We start from the raw sequence: 20,000 nt of genomic DNA, 5'->3' as shown, positions 1-20,000 counted from the left end.
TTGAGAACGTTCGCTGGTTCCAGCCTCCTTCTTCCCATAACATCTAACTTTGTTACAACCACATTCAACAGCTTTCTGCAAAGATTTCGTGAGATCGTTGGATCTTGACCAATTCATTGAACTAGCCATTTGCATTGATAATCTGATCCGCTTGAGACATCCTAATAGGAATCCCTCTGCACTGCTCCCCGTTTTCACGACTACCCCTGATTATGAACCAATGCAGATTGGCCTCACTCACATCTCCTTAGAGCAGAGACTCGTCCATCAGAGACTCTGCCTGTACTGTGTTCAACCAGGACATATGAGAGCATCCTTGCCCGACCCGCCCATCTCAAAGACACACAGCGGTGAGTCATCAGTCTCATTCTTCCACTAATGTTGAATTACTTGTAATACTTAACTTTAATGATGGTTCAGTCAAAACCATGGCCATGATTGGCTCTGGGGCTGCCGCTAACCTTATTGATTCAGACTTTGCCAGAACTAATAACATTCCCTTTTCCATTCCGTGCAAATCTGTGTTGACAGTGGCAGCGTTAGATGTATGTGCCATGTTCATCACACCACCGGGACATTTCTCTACAGATTGGGGCTTTGCACACTGAAATGATTAGAATTGTTCCTCATTAAATCACCACAGAACCCCGTCATACTTTGACTTCCTTGGCTGAAACAACACAACCCTCAAATTTCCTGGGCTGAGAAACAAATTGTGCAATGGTCAGACTCCTGTCTTCAAAACTGTATCCAACCTGTCCCTGTCAAAAACAGCCAACACACTACTTACAGACTGCAACCTGTGTCCATCTCCAATATACCACCAGAGTACAACGATCTTATAGAGGCTTTTAACAAAACCAAGGCATCTCAACTACCTCCTCGTTGCTTGATTGAGTGTATAGAACTTCTTCCAGGTACCAAACCCCTCAATGGCAGAACTTTCCCTGTCACAACCGTATCAGAGGCCATGAAAAACTACACCGAAGAGGAACTGACCGAAAGGTTCATTTGACCATCCACTTCCTCAGTTTCTTCTTTTTGACTAAAGAAGATGGCAGTCTGCAACCATGCATCGACTACTGAGGTCTCAATGAGATTACTGTCAAATTTTGTTACCCACTGCATTTAGCCCAGAAAAAACTTTGCACTGCCAAGTATTTCATGAAGCTCAATCTATGCAGTGCATACAACCTGATACGATTCAGCGAAGGAGACAAGTGGAAGACTGCTTTTCCAACGGGCCACTATAAATACTTGGTTATCCCGTTGGGGCTGGTCAATAGTCCTTCTGTCTTTCAAGCCTTCATCAATGACGTCTTCTGTGACATGCTCAATCAGTGGGTCACCATGTATATTGATGATGTTCTCATAGCCTACCACGGTTAAGGAATTACAACGGTTCTTAGGTTTCGCCAACTTCTACAGGTGCTTCATCAGAGACTTCAGCATCATCACAACACCACTAAATTCCATGCTTAGGAGTGGAGGACATCGTCTCTCTTGATCACCAGCTTCAGAAAGATCCTACCAAGAGTTAAAAGAATGCTCCACCACAGCCCCTATTGTACATCATCCTGACCCTGAACACAAATTAATTATAGAAGTTGACACGTCCAGCACTGGCATTGGGGCGGTACTTTCTCAAAAACAGGGCAATCAACTCAAACTCTTCCCTTGTGCGTATTACTCATGGAAACTTCACTTCTACTTAACATAATTATGATGTGGGAGATTGGGAACTGATGGCCATGAAGGCAGCTTTTGAACAGTGGTGACTCTGGCTGGAGGGAAGCAAACACCCCTTCCTGGTACTAACTGACCATCGAAACCTGTAATATCTATGTTCAGCTAGAAGACTCAATCCAAGAAGGCAAGATGGGCATTATTTTTTTAACCAGATTCAACTTCACGGTAACTTATTGGCCCGGTTCCAAGAATGTCAAAGCGGACACCCTTTCCAGACAGCATGAATTCGCCCTTTCACCACCTACTAATGAGCTTACCCTTCCTTCTCTTATCCTGGCACCGGTGCAGTGGGACCTCATGACAGAAATCACAGACACCCACCTCCACCTGATTGTCCTCCGGCTCATACTTATGTACCGGGTGCACTTCGCAGAAGAGTCACTCAGTGGGTGCATAATTCCCCCAGCTCTGATCACCCGGGCATCCCTACCACCATGCAACTCATCAGCAATCGCTTCTGGTGTCCCTCTTTACAGTCTGACATTATAACGTTCATCCAGAACTGTACCACCTGTCAAATGACCAAATCATCCCATCCAGCCCCTGCCGGTTAACTCCAACCGCACCTATTCCCTAACGTCCTTGGTCACACATAGGCATCGACTTCATTACAGATCTCCCCAATTCCCAGGGTCATTTCACAATACTCACCCTAATCGATCGTTTCTCCAAATCCTGCCGTCTCATCCCACTGGCCAAGTTACCCACGGCCTTTGAGACAGAAGAACATCTGTGTAATTATGTATTCCAATTATATGGCCTCCTGGAGGACATCGTCTCCAGTCTAGGACCTCAGTTTACTTCTCTTGTGTGGGCCGCTTTGTTCCAGATGTTGAATGTCAGTCGGACCTCAGATTACCATCCTCAGTCCAATGGTCAAGTTGAACGTCTCAATCAAAAACTCACCCGTTACTTCAGGTCCTACTGTAACCGTAATCAAGCAACTGGAGTCGGTATTTGCTATGGGTGGAATACGCACAAAATTCACACCGAAACCCCTCCACTGGATTAACTACATTTCAATGCATCCTGGGTTATCAACCTCCTCTATTCCCCTGGTCGGGAGAAGCTTCTGAATTACCTGCAATAAATGACTAGTTGCAGAGGAGTGGGAACGTCTGAAACAAGGCACACATGTATCTTCAAAGGGCTGTGATGCACCAGAAAAAATAGGCTGATAGCTACTGTCGTCTTCAGCCCGATTACTGCCCTGGACGATGGGTCTGGCTCTCTACACGGGACTTTCGACTCCGGTTACCCTACAGGAATATCAGTCCCAGGTGTCCCGGCATAGACCACCTCCTCACGTCAGGAGCCGCTCGCAGCGAGGGGGCTCTGTCACAAATCAAGCCTTTGTGGCTCCCTCTGATCACCGCCAGAGGGCTCCTTCACCGGATTACTAACTTTGTTTCGGATTACATTTCCCATCACCTCGTACCTCACACCTCACACCCTCACACCTGATCCTCATCCCATGGACTATTTATGCCACACACAGACACTCACTTTGAAGTCTTGTTTTGACTGACAATTCTGAGCGTTTCTCCCATGTTTATTGTTTTCTGGTGTTTGACTTTGGACTGTTTTCCCTGTGTTGATGTATCACTGACTGCTTTTTTGATCTTCTGCCTGTTTGCCTGTATATACCTCATATTGTTTACTGCCTGCCCTGGCCCTCTGCCTGTCTTATCGTTACAATTTTGCTTTGCCGTGGATATCTCTGTTGCTGGTGATTTACCCCTGCCTGTTGTATTACGTTTGTTATATAGCAGCACATGGACACCACTTCTGTTGACTCATCATTACACCCATCTACTGGATGATTATTTTCAGAAAACTGCTCCTATGTTTAAATGGATCTCATCTGATTCTAAAGCATGTTCTTAAATGGTTTAAAACTACTGTATGCTTACCAGTCTCTATAGACCCAAGTGAATGTGTGGACAAATGAGTGATCTTTTATTTTTGCAGACTAAGCTATTTTCACAGATTGCAAATCTAAATTAATGTAAACAACTTTACTTTTACTTTTGCACTCACATTGGATTGGTCATTCAAGTAAAACTTTATGGCAAAGTAATATTTGTGAGGGGATTTGCTCTTCAATTCCTAACTCACTACCCTTTGTTTTATTTTTTTATTCAATTTCTTTTGGAACAAAAAATATGTTTGGCAGAATGTCCAGACTAAGTGTATTATTAATTAAACTCAGATTCACTGCTGTGCTAACATGAGCTTCAAAGAAATGTATAAAATCACCTTTGCTGTTACAATGACTGTTTCGTCTAGGATTTTAAAAAAAATCCAATGTTTATTGACTATGAATTGTGTCTTAAACATCCCTCTCTTGTACAGTATTTATTTAACAAACATTAACACAAAATATAAGTTATTCAATCTCTTATGTTATTACTGAATTTAAATACCTTTGCTATAATTTTTATGGTTTTAAAGACCTCTTTGCAGGGCCGGCCCGTGGCATAGGCGGAATAGGCAAATGCTAGGGGCGCCACTCAATAGGGGCGCCAAAATGAGTGAACGAGTGAATTTTTTTTTTAGATTTTTTTTTTACTAATAATATTTTAAAAACATCAATTCAAAATTCTACAAAATAAAGCCAAAAAACTCCCGGCGCATCAATCTTCCCCCTCCCAGCGAGTGCTTGAATTGCATCAGAAACAGAGCGTGCGCGATCAGTTTACTGTTGGTAATTTGTTGTGTAGCGTCGCCCCTCGCTGCATCCAATGTAGACAGCATTGCTTTCGTTTGAGGGCACTTAACACACTCAAGCACCCCGTAGAAACGGGCCTGGCAGCTCGAGCCAGGTCTAGACATGGTGAAAGTTACCTGATTGTGACGAATGGCCAAATTTACATGACGTATTTTAAATTAGTATTATAGTCTGCAAAGATACAGTGCCAAACGGAAGAGAAGAGGATAAAAGTGGATAAAGACAGAGGTAATGTAATGAATGAACAGTTTATCTGATTGAATAGTAGTAAGATATATAATTTAATGGCAGTTATTTTTACCTTAAACTTTATGCTAACCGTTGTTCTGAGTTCTCCAGAGGCCCCAGACAGTGTGATTTGTAACAATCACGTCAGTTTTTTTAGACACATTCACTATCACTTTTTTAATTAAAGTTTTACTCTACAGTTGTGCAGTTTTGAAGGGGATATATGGCATTTTTTAGATTTATTTGCCAAAATTATTAATGATATTTATATAGGCTACAGGTTTATTAAAAGTAGCAACGTTTTATGTAAAATAACATTAAAGAAGACATTTCAAAGTGTCTATCATGGTGAAAACATGAAACGTGCCATAGTTTAGTGGAAGATTGCTGCCATCAACTGCAAAACAAACACTTTTGCTAGCGCTCAATGAATAGTTTGTGCACGATTGACATTTGGACGATGACATCACTGTTTTTATCCAGAGCGGCTATATATACTGAACAAAATTATAAACGCAACAAAACTGTAAAGCTGTAAATCTGCCTTGAAATAATCTATATTGCAAAAAGCGCTATAAAAATAAATGGGACTTGACTTGAATGCTAGATGTAACGCTCTTGCTATTTGTGTTTAGGCTGTAATGTGTGTGTGTGTATATATATATATATATATATATATATATATAAATACATATATAGGATAAATAATCATGAACACAATGACAGGGTGAAATGGGCTGTGATGCATGGGGCACCAGGTAAAATCTTGCCTAGGGCTGCTAATTGGCCAGGGCCGGCCCTGCCTCTTTGAATAGCCCCTTCACACAGCAATACTTTTAAATTACCGTAAAATTACCAGAATGACTTTACCAGTTAATACAGATAGGCATATGGTGTTCACAGAAGCAACGACATTCTGGCTTTTTACCGCTAAAAGGGCATTCACACATCAGCACCAAAATACTGGTAAATTCTGTGATGTCAGCCATCGGAAATCATTTTTAAACACTGTGCAATTGTCTTCATTTGCCCGCATGAGGAGAAGCTCTTTAGTTTCACAATCATTTCAGTTTGATTTTTTTGATGATCACACAGAGCGCGTTTTTTGCTCTTAAAAACACGAGACGCGCATATTATCCAGCTTTATTCCAAAATGGATTAAATTCATTATTTCCTTCAAAATTCTACAAACAATACCCCATAATGACCACGTGAAATACGTTTGTTTGAAATCTTTGCAATTTTTTTTTTAAATTACAAAATTACATATACATATGTGTTCACAGCCTTTGCCATACCATTTAGCTCAGGTGCATCCTGTTTACACTGATCATCCTTGAGAATTTTCTACAACTTGATTGAAGTCCACCTGTGGTAAATTCAGTTGATTGGACATGATTTGGAAAGGCGCACATCTGTCTATATAAGGTCCCACAGTTAACAATGGATTGACATGACAGGATCGTATCAAGGCACAGATCTGGGGAAGGGTAAAGCAAAATTTCTGCAGCATTGAAGGTCCCAATGAGCGCAGTGGCCTCCATCACCCGTAAATGGAAGAAGATTGGAACCACCAGGACTCTTCCTAGAGCTGGCTGCCTGACCAAACTGAGTGATTGAAGGAGGGCAGCCTTAATCAGGGAGATGACCAAGAACCCAATGGTTACTCTGACAGAGCTGGAGTTTGCCAAAAGGCACCTGACCAACTCTTAGACCACGAGAAACAAAATTCTCTGGTCTGATGAAACAAAGATTCAACTCTTTGGCCTGAATGGCAAGTCACATGTCCGGGAAAGATGAATGCAGCAATGTACAGAGACATCCTTGATGAAAACCTGCTCAAGAGTGCTCAGGACTTCAGACTGGGGCGATGGTTCATCTTCCAACAGGACAACCCTAAGAAAACAGCCAATATAACAAAGAAATGGCTAAGCGACAACTCTATGAATGTCCTTGAGTGGCCCAGCCAGAGCCCAGAATGAACCCGATTGAACATCTGTGAACAGATCTGAAAATGGCTGTGCACCGACTGTCACAAGTTGTTTTGGTTTGAGTCATGTTCAGGTTTCATGTTATTGTCTCTGTCCTGTTTTCATGTGATTGCCACTGTCGCCTTTTTCCGCCTTTGTCGCCATTGGCTTTTGGCTTGCTTAGTTGGGGACATTTCATTTAATATTCAACAATAGTATTGATCTGCCTGCATTGACACCATTATATGAGAACTGAACGGAGTTGGACGATGACATCATGGTTTTCTCCAGAGCGGCTATATATATAATGACCTAACTTAATAAAAAAAAATTACAACAAAAATGGAACATCATTGAGCTTACTTAAGCCGGACTGTGACGCTATTTACTTCTGGAAACAAACTTTGTTGCATTATTATCCTGTTATCTCTGTAAAGCTGCTTTGAATCAATCTATATTCTAAAAAGCACTATATGAATAAAAGTGACTTGACTTTAGTCATGTGATCCTGGCATGTGTTCCCCAAGTGATTATCATGTTGTCATTGTGCACAGTCCTTGCCCTTGTCATTAGTCCTTGTACATTTAAGCCCTCATGTTTGCCTTGTTTTTTTTTTGTTGTCAAGTATTGTTTCCTTGCAACCACTGTTGGTGAGCACCATGTCCATATTCATGCTTTTATTTTGAGTTTCACGCCATGCCATTGTTTTATGTTTTATCTTGCTTTTGAAAAGTATTAGTAAACTGCACTTGGGTTCTACAACTTGCCTCCAGTAGATCACCTGTTACACCGATGCTCCCAGTCCAACCTGATGAAGCTTGAGAGGTTCTGCAAAGAAGAATGGGAGAAACTGTTCAAAAATAGGTGTGCCAAGCTTGTAGCATCATATTGGGGCCAAAGGTGCTTCAACAAAGTATTGAGCAAAGGCTGTGAATACTTACGTACATGTGATTTTTAACAAATATTTCAAACAAACTTCTTTCATGTTGTCATTACAGGATATTGTTTGTAGCATTTTGAGGACATTAACAAATTTAATCCATTTTGAAATAAAGGCTGTAACATTACAAAATGTGTAAAAAGTGAAGCACTGTGAATACTTTCCGCATGCACTGTGTCCATCTAGCGCAGTGTTTCTCAACCCTGCTCCGGAAGGACCCCCAACACTGCACGTTTTCTTTGTCCCCCTAATCAAACAGACCTGATTCAACTCATCAGCTCATTATCACATATATCCCCATGTGATAATGAGCTGACGAGTTGAATCAGGTGTGTTTGATTAGGGAGACAAAGAAAATGTGCAGTGTTGGGGGTCCTTCAGGAGCAGAGTTGAGAAACACTGATCTAGCGCATATGTAGCTAGATAGAAAAAAACTATGTCTAAATCACGTCATCTCCATAACACCTTTATGATTGGCCTAAAGCTGACCTCGTACATCATACCGGTAATCTTCATTCTGTGTTGTGTTCACATAACTTTACACACGTGATTATACTGGTAATTTACTGGTAGTGTTACAACATCCCTGTACATACCTGTAAGAGGTCATGTGTGATTGATTAATGATATGATTAATCCGCTTGTTAAAAAAACGCAACTTGATCCTACAGAATTAGTCAATTACAGGCCAATCTCGAATCTACCTTTTCTGTCAATTACTAGAACAGGCAGTATATTCACAACCATGTTCCTTTTTAGAAAGAAATGGTATCTGTAAGAATTTTCAATCAGGATTTAGACCATATCACAGTACTGAGAAAGCTCTCATTAGAGTCACAAATGATTTGCTCTTATCATCCAATCGTGGTTGTATCGCTCTATTACTGCTACTCGATCTTAATGCTGCATTTGCCACCATCGACCACAACATTATTTTAAATAGACTCGAAAATTGTGTTGGCATTAGTGGAATTGCACTAGCATGATTTAAATCATACTTATCTGACAGTTATCAGTTTGTAGCAGTAAAAATAGAGATGTCTTATCGGTCAAAAGTTCAGTATGATGTACCACAAGGATCAGTACTGGACCATTGCTGTTCACTCTGTGCATGCTACACTTAGGAGATATCATTAGGAAGCATGGCATTAGTTTTCACTGTTATGCTGATGATACTCAGCTCTATATTTCTTCATGCCCTGATGAAACTTACCAGTCCACAAAATTAATGGAATGAATAGCTGATATAAAAAACTGGATGACTAGTAATTTCCTACTACTTAATTCTGAAATAACAGCGATTCTAATTATTTGACAAAAAACTTCCTCACATAATAACCTAGAATACTGTTTAACACTTGATGGCTGCTCTGTCACAGACCACCAAAAGTGTTTGAACTGCCGGCTTATATTGAAAAAAGTAAGCAATCATAAAACATCTCAGGTTACGACTGTAACCATAGTTCCCAGAGTAGGGAACGAGACGATACGTCAATGACGCTTTGAGAACGCCCCTGCGTGAATGCGTCTGAGGACTTGTGTCAACTAGTCCAATGGCGAGAATGAGCGAAAGGATAAAGCTGATGTATTCGTTACATCATAAGAAGAATGGCATCTACGCTAATTTTAGTGTCTTTGTTTATCCCGAGGTTTTCCCGCAGCCTGCTGGATCCAGGCCGTTTCCAGATCTGACGAAGGACTTTCGCCTGGAGCTGATGACAATGCAGTGCTGAAGTGCCAACTAGCCTCTCCCTATGGAGGATCCCTATACCACTCTACAGATAAAGCGTTGTGGAATTTTTCGGTTCGCGTACCTACCCAAAGTGATAAGATAAAATAAAAATTCTGCATCAAAATTTATAGACAAGTAGTTTGTTTAGGCATGGTTTGTAAGGAATTACAAACCTGCGCACATATATTCAAACGCACATAACTATAGAATCAATTCTTAATGCGCATGTGAACGCCATCAGGGTCTATCACAGGTTCACGTTTAAAGTCTGTTTAGAGAGAACGGTGTCGTCTTAGCGGCCCCTAATTTAATAACAAATGATCTTTTTGACGGAAGTGAAACAATCAAAACTAACTTTAGCTGGAAAAAACATTTTTCAAGAGCCACTATAAAACCAAACCAATCTCTGTTACCTTAAATTATATGTTTATCTCTGTAAAGCTGCTTTGAAACAATCTACATTGTTAAAAGCGCTACATAAATGAGGATGACTTGACTTGACTACTGACAAGACTCTCACTCCGTCCTGGTGGATCATCTCTAGAACTCCTGGGAGCAGAGCAATCGGGGGAAAAGCGCACAGGTGTAGCATCGGCCATGTCTGCACCATCGCGTCCAGATCCAATGGGGCTGGATGCGTAAGAGAAAACCAAAGTGGACAGTGCGTTGTATCCTGAGACAAGGAACAGATCCACCTGAGCCTGGCCATAAATTCCCCAAATGTGCTCCACCAACTCGGTGTGGAGCCTCCATTCCTCGGGCCTCAGCCCCTGTCTTGAAAGCATGTCTGCTCCAACATTCTGATGTCCCGGAACGTAGATTGCTCTCAAGGAGAGAAACTTCCCTAATCCCTAGGGACCACAAGAGAATCTGGTGTGCCAGTTTGTATAGTGGACGTGAACGCAGACCCCCCTGATGATTTATATAGGAGACCACCGATGTGTTATCTGTGCGAACAAGCACGTGATGGCCCCTAGGTCTAACAGGAAATGTCTCAAAGCATTGAAGACCGCCATCATCTCCAGGCAGTTTATGTGCCACGAAAGATAATGACTCCCCCAGAGACCTTGAGCTGAGCGGCCTTCCATTACTGCTCCCCAGCCCGTGAGAGAAGCATCTGCCGAGAGTGAAACTCGATGGCAAAGAGCTCCTAACACTTGGGCCTGGGATAGGAACCAAGGTTTCCTCCATATAACCAAGGCACGGAGACACCGCCATGTTATCTTGATCGTACAGAGTGGGTTCCCCCTCGGGGAAAACCCCTTGATTTTGAGCCACCACTGTAAGGGCCTCATGTACAGCATGCCGAACGGAATAATGTTGGACTGCAATCAGACCCAGCAGTCTTTGAAACTGTTTTACAGTGAGTGACTGGCCTAGCTTTATCTATTTTACAGCTGTGAGGATCGTAGCGACATGTGCAGGCGAGAGCACCACCCTCATTTTCACTGAATCCCACACTACACCAAGATAGGTGGTTCTCTGAGCTGGAGAAAGTACACTTTTCTTGGCATTCAACCTCAACCTCAAAGTTTTCATGTGCGTGAGAACGACATCTCGATGCTGAACTGCCAACTGCTCTGACTCTGCTAGAATAAGCCAATCGTCGATGTAATTCAGAATACGTATGCCCTGGAGCCTGAGCGGGGCTAGAGCTGCATCTATGTATTCCGGCTGTAGTACTGGCTGGGTACTTGAACTCGGACTCAAGTCCGGATTTGAGTCCAATTTTGAATGAACTAGGACTTGCCAGGCACTCGGATGAACTTGTACTCGGACTTGACACGGACTCAGAAAGTTTAGACTCGGAAAAATGTCCGAGTCCAGTCGAGTCCGGGCATTGGAGGACACAATATTATTCAAAAACGAAACGAAACTACTTGTGTTGTTTCCGCATTTAGCAGTATCCAATCACAGACATGTATATTAAGCGCATTAACACAGTGGCAAATCAGAGGCATTTTAGAGTCATCATGTTGAGAATTCGCTTAAAATGTATGTTCAATCCCCTCATAAACAAAGTCTAGACTCGATATAAATGAGAGATTCACTGTGCAGTGCGGACAACTTCAGTGTTTATGACGAGAGTTTTAGGGAGAGTGCAAAACGCGGTAAGTAAGTGATGGCTTAAAGTGTGTTGCGTTACAGCAAGGATGAAGCAGAGAGTGAATCCAATCGCAAGCACTTTAATAATCCAACAAACAGAAATCCAGGGAAAACTCAGAATAAGGCAAACAAGACACGGAACAAGGAACTGGGAACATCTCACATCAAACAACGACCGACAAACACCAACTGAAGAACAAGGGTATAAATACACAGACAAACAAGCTTAACAAGATAACAAGGGGGCGTGGCTAATCAGAAACACCTGGGGAGACTAATCAACAGAACGGGGAACAGCAAAACATGTAAAGACAGGGAAACACATGACAGACAAGAACAAGGAACAAAACACAACACCCACGCCGTGACATAGCCAGCCCCCCTCGGGCGGCCAGGGCGGTGAAGACCCCTCGGGCGGCGAGGGCGGTGAAGACCCCTCGGGCGGCCAGGGCGGTGAAGACCCCTCGGGCGGCCAGGGCGGTGACACCGGCTCAGGAACAGCAGACACCGGCTCAGGAACAGCAGACACCGGCTCAGGAACAGCAGACACCGGCTCAGGAACAGACAACACACACACTGGCTCTGGCTCGGGAACAGACAACACACACACTGGCTCTGGCTCGGGAACAGACAACACACACACTGGCTCTGGCTCGGGAACAGACAACACACACTCGGGCACAGACCACACACACACTGGCTCGGGAACAGACAACACACACACTGGCTCGGGCTCAGGAACAGACAACACACACACTGGCTCGAGAACAAACAACACAAACACTGGCTCGGGAACAGACAACACACACACTGGCTCGGGCTCGGGACCAGACAACACACACTCGGGCTCGGGAACAGACCACACACACACTGGCTCGGGCTCAGGAACAGACAACACACGCACTGGCTCGGGAACAGACAACACACACACTGGCTCGGGCTCAGGAACAGACAACACACGCACTGGCTCGGGCTCAGGAACAGACAACACACGCACTGGCTCGGGAACAGACAACACACGCACTGGCTCGGGAACAGACAACACACGCACTGGCTCGGGAACAGACAACACACGCACTGGCTCGGGAACAGACAACACACGCACTGGCTCGGGAACAGACAACACACGCACTGGCTCGGGAACAGACAACACACGCACTGGCACGGGAACAGACAACACACGCACTGACTCGGGAACAGACAACACACGCACTGGCTCGGGAACAGACAACACACTCACTGGCTCGGGGACAGACAACACACTCACTGGCTCGGGGTCGGGAACAGACCACACACACTCGGGCTCGGGAACAGACCACACACACACTGGCTCGGGAACAGACCACACACACACTGGCTCGGGAACAGACAACACACACACTGGCTCGGGAACAGACAACACACACACTGGCTCTGGAACAGACACTGGCTCCAGTTCTTGAACAGAAACCAGAACAGAAACAGCCACAAGGACAGACGTAAACACAGAAACAAACATAGAGTGATCAGGTTCAGGCGTGACTTGAACAGTCTCTGGATCGGCAGACGTGACTTGAACAGCCTCTGGATCGGCAGACGTGACTTGAACAGCCTCTGGATCGGCCGACGTGACTTGAACAGCCTCTGGATCGGCCGACGTGACTTGAACAGCCTCTGGATCGGCCGACGTGACTTGAACAGTCTCCGGATCGGCAGACGTGACTTGAACAGTCTCTGGCCGGACGTGGCTGACGTGAAGCTCTGGCCGGACGTGGCTGACGTGAAGCTCTGGCCGGACGTGGCTGACGTGAAGCTGATGTGAAGCTCTGGCCGGACGTGGCTGACGTGAAGCTCTGGCTGGACGTGGCTGACGTGAAGCTCTGGCTGGACGTGGCTGACGTGAAGCTCTGGCTGGACGTGGCTGACATGAAGCTCTGGCTGGACGTGGCTGACGTGAAGCTCTGGCTGGACGTGGCTGACGTGAAGCTCTGGCTGGACGTGGCTGACGTGAAGCTCTGGCTGGACGTGGCTGACGTGAAGCTCTAGCTGGACGTGGCTGACGTGAGGCTCTGGCTGGACATGGCTGACGTGGAGCTCTGGCTGGACGTGGGTGACTTGAAGCTCTGGCTGGACTTGAAAATCCAGCTGGGCGTGGAGGTCAGATGATGACCTGGCGTACCAGGGGAGGAAGCTCTCCAGACATCGGGACAGTGCCTCTCTCCAGTCCAGAACAGAGATATTGGGAAGCTCCCTCGGGTTGACCTCCTTAGCCCCCAGCCGGTAACACAATTTAATAGCCTCGTCTCCGAGGGAGCAGGAAGTAGCAAGAGGAATAAATCCCCACGTGAACTGAAATAAATCAGGGCTATCCAGAGCCAAGGCTGCGACCTGACCCGCGAATTCCCGGCTCATGCTGGAGAGATCAGACGAGGTCCGTGATGCTGGATTCATTTTAGGGTCGGTCGTTCTGTTGCGTTACAGCAAGGATGAAGCAGAGAGTGAATCCAATCGCAAGCACTTTAATAATCCAACAAACAGAAATCCAGGGAAAACTCAGAATAAGGCAAACAAGACACGGAACAAGGAACTGGGAACATCTCACATCAAACAACAACCGACAAACACCAACTGAAGAACAAGGGTATAAATACATAGACAAACAAGCTTAACAAGATAACAAGGGGGCGTGGCTAATCAGAAACACCTGGGGAGACTAATCAACAGAACGGGGAACAGCAAAACATGTAAAGACAGGGAAACACATGACAGACAAGAACAAGGAACAAAACAAAATACCCACACCGTGACAAAGGGAGTGCTATTGACAATCTAAATAATAGTTTTGTTTTTCGTGCTTCTAGAGAACCAGTGGTTACCTTCACACTGTAAATTATAAACAGTGATAAATGCATTTAAATGTGGGAGTGAATCCGCTAAATTATAGTCCTGTGAGTCATGAAATTGCGATGATTGACATAGTAACCATAGAAACTAGCCTAGAAATCTAGACGCACCCTAGAGGCAGCAAAAATGATTTTGCAGCAAAGTGTGGTCTAACAACTCTCCGTTGGCATTCGAGCTGGAAAAACCAAACTCTGGTCAGGCCAATCACATCGTGTATATAGTTGGTGGGCGGGCTTAACATAATGACGGCAGAGTTGTGACGGTTCCGCGTGATTTCCAGCTGACTTCCCTGCTACTTGAAAACAACGAAGATGCTGCTGGCGAACAGCGGTCTTTCGAATGGGCTTTGGCCGCGACTCTGGATGATTTGGAGTTAAGTGAACGTCACTTAAGTCATTCTTAAAAAAGGAAGATGTGTTCGGAGTTTTGACGACCGGATACGGCAAAAGTTTAATATATCAACTAGCTCCGCTGGTGGAAAAACGCATGTGACTCACTCAGCCACGGCCACTCGTTGCTCTGGTTGGTTGTTGCGCTGTCCTATTGCGTGCAGTGGGATTTTGAAAGACAACCGTTTATCCCGCCCCTCGGATTGAGGTTTGCCAATTGTGAGTTCCCAGACCTAACATCTTGATGTAGCCTTGCCAGGCTACATAGAAACATGAGAAAGTGATAACCATAGGAACATTTTGGAGTCTAATAATTTTATGATTTTTGTTACATTTACACTTTAGTCATAAGTTTACATACAACTTTCAGAATCTCCTAAATGTAATTTTTCATTTATTTATTACTAAGAAAGATCATAAAAACATTGTTTCTATTTAGTACTGCATTGAAAAAGCTTTTTCACATAACATATGTTTAATAGCGTAGTGTCACAGTCCTCGTCTGCACCAGTCTGTCTTCGTCTGCACTACACTCCCCCAGAATCCTCCTTGTCTCCACACCTGAACTCACTCCCTCAATTACCCACCTGTTCATCGTCCTCGTCATCCGTGTCACCTGTCTTTACCTTCTTATGTTTGATTTGTACTTGTATTTAATTTACTTCGTTTCAGTTTGTACTTGTCGGTTCTTGTTAATGTTTCGGAGTTTACCTTTTGCCCATCAACCTGCCTGTACCTGTTTGTTGTTTTTGGATATATTAGTTAATGTTGGAATTGAAGCCATTTGATTCTGCCTTCTTCCTCAACCCGCACACTACCATGACAGAAGAACCGACCACAAGAAGCATGTAAGTAGCCCACTTTCCTCTGACCCCAGCCGATCGTCTGATCCATTACTTCCAAGACGGCTGCTCCATTGAGTAGTATGTCACCGGCTTCCTGGAGCTTTCTGTTGAGGTAAGCTGGACAGATGAGGTCTTAAAAACAGCATTTTGGGGTGGACTGGATACCCATCTATACGAGCGAGCTCCAGCGGCGGCAATCCCAGGCTCGTTTGCCCGGTACCTGGATCATATGCTGTGGTTGAGAGGCTCAACCTTCCCCATAGGTGAGGCTGATGACATCGCCATTCAACCACCATCTCCAGCCATCTCCATCACCACGTCTCCTTTCCTCATCCCCGGTTCTGAGTCTCGTCCCGCCGAGACTGTTCCACCGCTGGTCCCGTCCAGCCCAGAGCCCTCACCGCTGGTCCCGTCCAGCCCAGAGCCCTCACCGCTGGTCCCGTCCAGCCCAGAGCCCTCACCGCTGGTCCCGTCCAGCCCAGAGCCCTCACCGCTGGTCCCGTCCAGCCCAGAGCCCTCACCACTGGTCCCGTCCAGCCCAGAGCCCTCACCGCTGGTCCCGGCGAGAGAGTATTGTTATCTATTATATTATTTATAATAATAATAATTATTTACAATTATCAGAGAGGGGCACAATACATTTTGAAACAAAAGGGGCATGGGCTTGAGCTGGACACGACGACAAGGCAGTCCTGAAGTGTCAACTAGTCTCTCCCTTGTGAAGACCTCCTTCCCTTTACCTGATAAAACGTTGTCGGGATAATTCCAATTCACGTGGCTACGCGGAAGCGATAAATTCTCAGAGCCACCAGGCACTGTTTTATGCAAATGAACGATCGGATCGCATTAAAGGTTTTCTGTTAGAACGGTGTGGTGTTAGCGGCCCCTAAGTTAACAACTAATGATCGTTGCGACGGAAGTGAATCATAGTGATGGGAATTTCGATAATTTTACTGACTCTCCTGTTCGAGCTCGTTCATCAAAATGAACGAATCTTTTTCCGAGTCATTTCGTTCATTCAAGTGGCTTTAAACATTATACTTCTAACCGCCAAATTCCCCGAACACATCCACCTATGCAATCTTGATCATATTCTGAATAAATCATTATAATGCAGTCAAAAATAATTCACAGGGAACATAAATAACTAATTTACCTTCCGAGTCTTTTGTTCATTTGTCACGTGACAGACGCTTTACTTTAATTACTTTAATACTTTAATACTTTAATTTCCTATTCTCACTGTATAGCTGCTTTGAAACAGTCCATATTGTTAAAAGCACTGTATAAATGAAGGTGACTTGACTTGTGAACAGGACCTTTTCAAAAATACTGCAAAATTGGTTCTGGCAATTTACTCTTACGGGTAATTTACAGTCTAGTAAAGATTGTGTAAAACTATGAAAAGATGTTCCTCGTGCGAACATGCTTGTTTGTACAGACTACAGAAATATTTTGTTCACCAATCTGTCAAATTACTAAATCAGAGTCGGTGGTCAAATAGGCCTCAAAGTTCTGGAAAAGTGGAAGGTAGTGTTCAGTGATGCACTGCAGCCAGTTATAAATTAATGTTATTATTTTGGTGATGGACTAAAAGGTACAAAAGCTGTCACTGGGGTGGTACCCTTTCAAAAGGTAGTACCTAAAGCATATTAGTACCTCAAAAGTACATAATGGTACCAAAAGTGTACATACATAGTACCTGATTGGTACATATTACAACCTTTTTAAAGGGTATACCGTCTGGGTGGCAGCTTTTGTACAATTTTTTTTTTTTTTTTTCTGAGCGTGCACTGTGTTGTATTGTATCTGTGTGTGGTACTGATGTGAGACAGTGTACTTTGTGAAATGCAATACCATTTTTGGAAGATATTTTGACAATTAAAGTGAAATTTTAATTTAATTGAATAAGCTCAAAAATAAACAAATAAATAAATAAACAGGCAACAGGCATCAATTAAGTCCAAAAAGCATGACTTATATCAATAGTGTTTGATCACGTTTATTCAACAGCTAAATGTCAGTGTCTTTCCCTGATGGATATATTACATTGAATACCATTCAAAAGTTTGGGGTCAGAAATAATTGAAAAAAACATTTTTTAAATAAGTTTCTCACACTCACCAAGACTGTATTTAGTCAATCAAAAATACAGTAAAACAGTCAAATATTATTACAAGTTAAAGTAACTCTTCTGTAGGGCTTTCGCACCGGAGGTAGAATTACCCGCTTTTTGGCGTATTCGCACCGCAGGAACTGAGAATGATTTTAGTTCCAGGAACTCCTTTTGGGGGAACTAAATTAGCTCCTACTTCAGAGTACGGTGTAACCCAGCACACACACACTAACTCAGAGTGATGCAGGTATGAAATCACTTTGTACGCCAAAATGCGGAAGAGAGTTAGCATTTCAGCACTTCCAGTTCCATCGTCCCGAAGCCAATGGGTTTTTTAAATGGGATTTTGGTTAAATAGCTGAAAAAAGGTCTGTGAAGACGTTTATTTCCCCGGCTTCCTCTGTAGTTCCATTTAGCCACTTTTTAGAAACCACCTTTTTTAAGACACATAACAGCTTAAAAAAAAAATCATATGTACACCACAGACCTTATTTCAGCCATTTCACCAAAATCCCATTCATATATCATATATATTCATATATTTTAAAACGTATTCCTGTGATGCACATTTTCAGTATCATTATTCCAGTCTTCAGTGTCACACAATCATTCAGAAATCATTCTAATATACTGATTAGCTGCTAAAGAAACATTGCTTATTATTATTATCAATGTTTAAAACAGTTGTGCTGATTCTAATTTTGTGGAAACCATGATACATTTTTCCCCCTTCAGAATTCTTGGAAAGTCAGAAAGTTTAAAATAAGAACATAAATATCTAGTCATTAATGTATTATATATAAACAAAAATGACTAGATGATAAGAGAATGACGTGTGTGTGTGTGTGTGTGTGTGTGTGTGTGTGCGTGTGTGCGTGTGTGTGTGTGTGTGTGTGTGTGTGTGTGTGTGTGTGTGTGTGTGTGTGTGTGTGTGTGTGTGTGTGTGTGTGTGTGTGTGTGTGTGTGTGTGTAACAGTTTGAAACAGTGTGTACAGCAAGTTAAACTCAAGAGGTGAGGTCAGACAAGGACACACACACACACACACACACACACACACACACAACACACTGCACTTTGTGGTTTGTGGCTCAGGTTCATGAAATCACAGAGAGCATTGTTACATTAGCAGTAGAGAGGAGAGGTGGTCTGGAAAAGACCCGCAGAAAAAGACAGCAAGAGTTGAACAGGAGAGGAGAGTGCGTTCTTAAGGGAATTTCTCTTTCCACAGTCAGTCAGACAGACACACACATTCAGAGTGTGTGTTCACTGTGGAAGAGACGGGACTTTCTCTCTTTCTCTGTCACTCTGAGAGCCGCATAAACTCAATGTCTATAAAAAGTGCTGGAGATTTTGATTGTCATCCTTTATAATGAAGGTGCAAGCCAATCGGCAGAAAAGGTCATTCTATTCCAGTTGACCAGAGGGGGATTATGGGACGGGAAATTGCAGTGCATTGCTTTTGTGACACTGGAATGTAAACCGGATTCTAGGAAATGTGACCTCTTATAAGGGGACTGGATACAAAATACCCTTGGGAAGGTTACGAGTCTGACTGAGCTTTTGCTTATTTATTTTCTTAGTTGCATGAAAGTATTTGGTCTCAAACACACCATGCAGAAAATGGTTGTTTTAACAAATAGGCCTATATCTGTTGTAATATCACTGCTACAAATAATAGGAATGTTACACACATTAATCTTATGTATGAAAATTAAAATGTAGGCTAGTTAAGATATGTGTACAATAATGTAGGTCTGTAACAATAATTATATAGATTAGTTTAAATGCTTCAGGACAAATGATATACATGTTTCAAAGAGGTAAATACAATCAACTGAATATTAAATAGCCTATACTGTTCTTCATGTTACACAGCTTACATCCGTCTGTAGAAGGGAATCATTCAATCAGAAATATCTTGACATCAGAACAGAACTAGTTTTGAAACAGAAGAACAGTCTCCACCTGCTGGACAGTTTGGAGAATGACAGTTTTCCTGAAAATAAAGAACCGAATGAAACATTGATTTCAAGGCATTCGTTAACAAAACAGTGCATATACAAGATAAAGAAACGAAAAACAAATGAAAAAGCATTCACATTCAACATTTGTGATAAATTCTACAAACTACAAATGTGTGCTTTCGATCTAAATAGCCTACCATATAGCCTAATTCGGGCATCGCTGTGATCAAAGTGAATGATGAGTTTGAGATTAGAAATACTGTAAGGTTAGTTGCGGATAAAATTATGTGTGGCTGTTTTTACTGTTCAAGCTGTTGGAAATCGATCAAATCTTTAGATTAGTCTG

Source organism: Siphateles boraxobius, unplaced genomic scaffold (genome assembly GCF_051911475.1).
Source record: "Siphateles boraxobius isolate OS27281-9 unplaced genomic scaffold, OSU_SipBor_1 12, whole genome shotgun sequence".
Lineage (NCBI taxonomy): Eukaryota > Metazoa > Chordata > Actinopteri > Cypriniformes > Leuciscidae > Siphateles > Siphateles boraxobius.
This window is presented reverse-complemented; position numbering follows the sequence as displayed.